Source organism: Megascapheus bottae, unplaced genomic scaffold (genome assembly GCF_031878675.1).
Source record: "Megascapheus bottae isolate mThoBot1 unplaced genomic scaffold, mThoBot2.hap1 HAP1_SCAFFOLD_51, whole genome shotgun sequence".
Taxonomy (NCBI): domain Eukaryota; kingdom Metazoa; phylum Chordata; class Mammalia; order Rodentia; family Geomyidae; genus Megascapheus; species Megascapheus bottae.
This window is the reverse complement of record NW_028327726.1, coordinates 1,382,736-1,389,845: the sequence shown is the minus strand read 5'-3', so window position 1 is coordinate 1,389,845 and position 7,110 is coordinate 1,382,736.

Sequence of the window (7,110 nt, the reverse complement as noted above, 5' to 3'; positions counted from 1 at the left end):
AGGAGGTGACAGGAGATGAAGAGGGGACAGCAGATGAGGATGGGCAGGAGATTGGGAGGGACAGGAGATGCGGAGGGGGCAGGAATTTGGGAGGAACAGGATATGAGAATGGGACAGAAGATGAGGAGAGGACAGGAAATGAGGACGCACAGAGGATCAGGAAACCACAGGAGAAGAGGATGGATAGAGGATGGGGAAGAGACAGGAGATGAGGATGGACAGGAAATGGGGAGGGACAGAGATGAGGAGGGAACAGGGGACAGGAAGGAGACTGGAGATGAGCAGGGACCTGATATGAGGAGATACAGGAGATGAGGAGGGACAGGAGTTGAGGAGGGTCATGAGATGAGGAAGGGACCGGAGATGAGTAGGGACAGGAGAGGTGGAGGGACAGGAGATGGGAAGGTATAAGAGAAATGGAGGGAAGAGGAATGAGGAGGGGACAGGAGATGAGGGAAAATCGAGATGAGGAAGGAGAGGACAAGGGGAGGGACAGGAGATAAGGAGGGGACAGGAGATGAGGGGGACAGAGGAGATGAGGACGGACAAAAGATCGGGAGTGGAGAGTAAAAGAGGATAGACAGTAGATGGGGAGGGACAGTAAATTGGAGGAATCAGGTGATGCGGAGGAGATAGGAGATGGGGAGGGGACAGGATATGAGGATGGACAAGAGATGGATAGGGGATAGGAGATGAGGCAGGACAGAAGATAGGGAGTGGAGAGGAGATGAGGAGTCACAGGTAATGAGGAGTACAGGAGATGAGGAGGGATCGGAGATGAGATGAGACAGGAGATGTGGAGGGATAGGAGATGAGGAGGGAAGGATATGAAGAGTAACAGGAGAGAGGGGAGATGAGGAGGGACATGATGTTAGGAAGGGACAGGAAATGAGGAGGGACAGGAGATGAGGAGGGACAGGACATAGGGAAGTCGAGGGATGAGGAGGGGACAGGAGATTTGGAGTGGACACCCGATGAGGAGAGACAGTAAATTGGGAGCGACGGGAGATGAGGAGTGGACAAGAAATGGGGAGGTACAGATATGAGGATGGGACAGAAGATGAGGTGGGGACAGGTAATGAGGACGGACAAAGGATGGTGAAAGACAGGAGATGAGGACGGGCAGATGATGGGGAAGGGATAGGAGATGAGGATGGACAGGCAATGAGGAGGGACAGTATATGGGGTGGGACAGGAGATGGGGAGAGAATGTAGATGGGGAGGTAACAGAGGGTGAGGAGGGATAGGTGATTATAAAGGTCAGGAGATGAGGAGGGACAGCAAATGAGGAGAGAAAGGAGATGTGGGGGGAGAGGAGGTCAGTAGGGACAGGAGATGAAGAGGTAGAGATGTGGAGGGACAGGATATGAAGAGAAACAGGAGATGAAGAGGGAGAGGCGATGAGGAGGGAGAGGAGATGAGGAGGGCACAGGAGATGAGTAGGAAAGAGGAGATGGGAGGGGACAGGAGATGAGGAGGGACAGGAGAGGGGGAGCGACAGGAGATGGGAAGGGACAAGAGAAAGGGAGGGAACAGGAATGAGGAGGGGACAGGAGATAAGGGGAATTGAGATGAGGAGGGACAGGACAAGCAGAGGGACAGGAGATGAGGACGGGAAAGTTGATGAGTGGGGGAGAGCAGACGAGGATTGACAAAAGATGGGGAGGGGAGAGTAGATGAGGATAGACAGGAGATGGGGAGGGACAGTAAATTGGAGGAGACTAGCGACGCGGAGGAGACAGGAGATGGGGAGGAGATAGGATATGAGGATGGACAGGAGATGGATAGGGGATAGGAGAGGAGGAGGGACAGGAACTAGGGAGGGGAGAGGAGATGAGGAGTGACAGGAGATGGGGAGGGAGAAGAGAAGGGAGGGCACTGGAATGAGGAGGGGACAGGAGATGAGGGGGACAGGAGATGAGGAGGGCAGGAGATGAGCAGGCATAGGACATAGGGACGGAGAGGAGATGAGGAGGGAAAGGACATGGGGAGTAACAGGAGACGCGGAGGGGACAGGACATGAGGAGGCACAGAAGAGGAGGAGGGACGGGAGAGGAGTTGATACAGGCGATATAGAGGGACAGGAGATGAGGAGGGTCAGGAGTTGTGGGGGGAAAGCAGATGGGGAGGATAGGAGATGAGGAGCGATAGGAGGTGAGGAGGGGACAGGAGATGAGGAGGGAAAATAGATGTGGATAGAGAGCTGATGGGGAGGGACAGGACATGATGTGGGAAAGGAGATGAGGAGGGGACACGAGATGGGGAGGGGACAATAGGTGGGGATGGACAGGAGATGAGGGCCAACAGGAGATGGGGAGGGACAGGAGATGAGAAGGAAGAGGAGATTATCAGGGAGCAGATATACGGATTGACAGGAGATGAGGAGGGGACAGGAAATGAGTAGAGGAGGGACGACGATGGACAAAAGATGGGGAGGGGTGAGGAGATGAGGATGGTCAGGAGATGGGAAGGGCTAGTAGATGAGGAGGGGACAGGTGATGAGGAGGAGACAGAAGATGGGTGGCAACAGGATATGAGGAGGGATAGGAGATGGATAGAGGACAGAAGATGAGGAGGGACAAGAGATGGGCAGGGGAGAGGAGATGAGGAGTGCATGGTAATCAGGAGTACAGGAGATGAGGAGGTACAGCAGAGGGGGAGGGACAGGAGATGGGGAGGAGACAGGAGATGCAGAGGGACAGGAGAGAGCGACGGACAGAAGATGTGGAGGGACCGAGATGAGGAGGGACAGAAGATGAGGAGGGAAAGGAGATGGGGGGGACAGGAGATGAGGAGGGAAAGGACATGGGGAGGGTCAGGAGATGAGGGAAGAGGAAATGAGTATGGACAAGAGCTCAGGAGGGACAGTAGAGTAGGAGGGATAGGAGATGGGGAGGGACAAGAGAAAGGGAAGGCACAGGAATGAGGGGACAGGAGAGGTGGGGGACAGGAGATGAGGCTGGCAGGAGATGAGATGGGACAGGACATGGGGGGAGGAGATGAGGAGGAAATGACATGAGGAGGGTCAGGAATGAGGGGAGGACAGAAGATAAGGACGGACAGGATATTGAAAGGGATAGGAGATGAGGAAGGGACAGGAGATTAGGACAGACAGGGGATGGGGAAGCGACAGGAGATGAAGATGGACAAAAGATGTTAAGGGACAGTAGATGAGGAGGGGACAGGTTAGGCGGAGGAGACTGGAGATGAGAAGGGACATGATATGAGGAGAAACCGGAGATGAGGAGTGACAGGAGATGAGGTGGGTCAGGAGATGAGGAAGGGATACGAGATGAGGAGAGAAGAGGATATGTGGGGGAGCGGAGATGAGGGTGGACAGGAGAGGAGGAGGGACAGGAGATGGGAAGGGACAACAGAAAGGGAAGGAACAGGAATGAGGAGAGGACAGGAGATGAGGGGGAAAGGAGATGAGGATAGACAGGAGATGGGGTGGGACTGTAAAATGCAAGAGACAGGTGATGCAGAAGAGACAGGAGAGATGGGTAGGGGACAGGATATGAGGAGGGAGAGGAGATGGAAAGGGGACAGGAGATGAGGAGGGACAGGAAATGGGCAGGGCAGAGGAGATGAGGAGTGCATGGTAATCATGAGTACAGGAGATTAGGAGGGACAGCAGATGAGGAGGGACAGGAGATGGTGTGGAGACAGGAGATGTGAAGGGACAGGAAATGGCGAGGGTTAGGAGATGTGGAGGGTCAGAGATAAGGATGGACAGAAGATGAGAAGCGAAGGGAGATGGCAGGGAAAGAGATGAGGAGGGACAGGAGATATGGAGGGACAGGAGATGAGGAGGGACAGGAGATGAGCAGGGACAGGATGTGAGGTGAAACAGATGTGGAGGGACAGGAGATGAGGAGGGACAGGATACGAAGGAGGGACAGGAGATGAGGAGGGAAGAGGAAATGAGCATGGATAGGAGCTCAGGAGGGACATTAGAGGAGGACAGACAGGAGATGTGGAGGGACAAGAGAAAAGGAGGGCACAGTAATGAGGAGGGGACAGGAGATAATGGGGAAAGGAGATGAGGATAGACAGGAGATGCAGAGCGACAGTAAATTGGAGGAGACAGGTGATTCGGAAGAGACAGGAGATGGGGAGGGGACAGGATATGAGGCGGGACAGGAGATGGATAGGGGACAGGAGATGAGGAGGGACAAGAGATGGGCAGGGGAGAGGAGATGAGGAACGGACAGGAGATAAGGACGGAAAGGAGATTGTAAGGGATAGGAGATGAGGAGAGGACAGGAGATGAGGACAAACAGAGGATGGGGAAGGGACAGGAGAAGAAGATGGACAAGAGATGGTAAGGGACAGTAGATGAGGAGGGGACAGGTGAGGCGGAGGAGACTGGAGATGAGAAGGACAGGATATGAGGAGAAACAGGAGAAGAGGAGCGACAGGAGATGAGGAAGGTGACGAGATGAGGAAGGGACACGAGATGAGGAGAGAAGAGGAGATATGGGGGACAGGAGATGAGGGTACAGGAGAGGAGGAGGGACAGGAGATGGGAAGGGACAACAGAAAGGGAGGGAACAGGAATGAGGAGAGGACAGGAGATGAGGGGGAAAGGAGATGAGGATAGACAGGAGATGCAGAGCGACAGTAAATTGGAGGAGACAGGTGATGCGGAAGAGACAGGAGATGGGGAGGGGACAGGATATGAGGCGGGACAGGAGATGGATAGGGGACAGGAGATGAGGAGGGACAGGAGATGAGCAGGGGAGAGGAGATGAGGAGTGCATGGTAATCATGAGTACAGGAGATAAGGAGGGACAGCAGATGAGGAGGGACAGGAGATGGGGAGGAGACAGGAGATATGAAGGGACAGGAAATGGGGAGGGACAGCAGATGTGCAGGGTCAGAGATGAGGATGGACAGAAGATGAGGAGCGAAGGGAGATGGGTGGGACAGGAGATGAGGAGGGACAGGAGATATGGAGGGACAGGTGAAGAAGAGGGACAGGAGATGAGGAGGGACAGGATGTGAGGTGAAACAGATAGTGAGGGACAGGAGATGAGGAGGGAAGAGGATATGAGCATGGATAGGATCTCAGGAGGTCACTAGAGGAGGACGGACAGTAGATGGGGAGGGGCAAGAGAAAGGGAAGGCACAGGAATGGGGAGGGAACAGGAGATGAGGGGGACAGGAGAAGTGGAGGCAGGAGACGAGAAGGAACAGGACATGGAGAGGGCGAGGAGATGCAGAGGAATAAGACATAGGGAGGGTCAGGAGATGAGGAACGGACAGCAAATAAGGACGAAAAGGAGATTGGAAGGGATAGGAGATGAGGAGAGGACAGAAGATGAGGACGGACCGACGATGGGGAAGGGACAGGAGATGAAGATGGACAAGAGATGGTAACGGACAGTAGATAAGGAGGGGACAGTATATGCGGAGGAGATTGGAGATGAGGACGGCCAGGGATATGAGGAGAAGCAGGAGATGAGGGGGGACAGGAGTGTAGGAGGGAAGAGGAGATGAGGGGGGACAGGAGATGAGGAGGGCCCGGAGATGAGGAGGGACAGGAGATGGGAAGGGATTAGAAAAGGGAGGGAACAGGAATGAGGAGGGGACAGGAGATGAGGGGAAATGAGATGAGGAGGGACAGGACAATGGAAGGGACAGGAGATGAGGAGGGGACAGTAGATGAGGGGTGGAGAGAAGATGAGAACGGACAAAGATGGGGAGGGGAGTGTAGATGAGGATAGACAGGAGATGGGGAGGGACAGTAAATTGGAGAATACAGGTGATGGGGAGGAGACAGGAGATGGGGAGGGTCCACAATATGAGGATGGACATGAGATGGACATGGGATAGGAGATTAGGAAGGACAGGAACAAGTAGGTGAGTGGAGATGAGGAGTGACAGGTAATGAGGTGTACAGGAGATGAGGAGGGATAGGAGATGTTGAGGGACAGGAGATGTGGTGGGACATAGAGGAGGAGGGGCTGGATACGAGGAGCAGGAGGAGATGAGGAGGGGCAGGATATTAGGAAGGGACAGGAGATGAGGAGGGATATGAGAGGAGGATGGAAAGGAGACAGGAAGGGACTAGAGAAATGGTGCGACAGGAATGAGGAGGAGACAGGAGAAGAGGGGGAAAGGAGATGAGCAGGGAGAGGAAAATGGGAGGGACAGGAGATGTGGAAGGACAGTAGATGAGGAGGCACAGGATATGAGGACCAACAGGAGATGAGGAGGGAGAGGAGATGAAGAAGGATAGGATATTAGGAAGGGACAAAAATGAGGAGGGACAGGAGATGAGGAGCAACAGGAGAGGAGCATGGACAGGAGATGGGAAGGGACGAGAGAAAGGGTGGGGACAGGAATGATGAAGGGATAGGAGATAAAGGAGGGGAGAGGAGATGAGCCGGACAAAGATGGGTAGGAGAGAGTAGATGAGGATAGACAGTAGATGGGGAGGGACAGTAAATTGAAGGAGACAGATGATGCAGAGCAGACAGGAGATGGGGAGGGGAGAGGATATGAGGATGGACAGGAGATGGATAGGGGATAGGAGATGAGGAGGGACAGGAGATAGGGAGGGGTTAGGAGATGAGGAGTGACAGGTAATGAGGACTACAGGAAATGAGGAGGGACAGGAGATTTCGAGGGAGAAGAGATGGGGAGGTGACAGGAGATGAGGAGGGAGAGGAGATGGGGAGGGAGAGGAGATGGGGAGAGACAGGAGATAGGAGGGACAGGAGATGAGTTGGGACAGAGACGTGGATGGATAGAATATGAGGAGGGACAGGAGATGTGGAGGGACCAGAGATGAGGTGGGACCGAAGATGAGGAGGGACAGGAGATGGAAAGGGACAATTGAAAGGGATGGAACAGGAATCAGGAGGGGACAGGAGATGAGGGGGAAATGAGATGAGAGGGGCAGGAAAAGAGGAGGGACAGGAGATGAGGAGGGACAGGGGATGAGGGGGGACAGGAGATGAGGAGGAAAATGAGATGGGGAGTTTCAGGAGATGAGGTTGGGACAGGATATGTGGAAGGAATAAGAGATGTGGAGAGACAGGAGATGAGGAGGGACAGTAGATTAGGAGGGACAGGACAAGTGGTGCGGATAGACATGAGGAG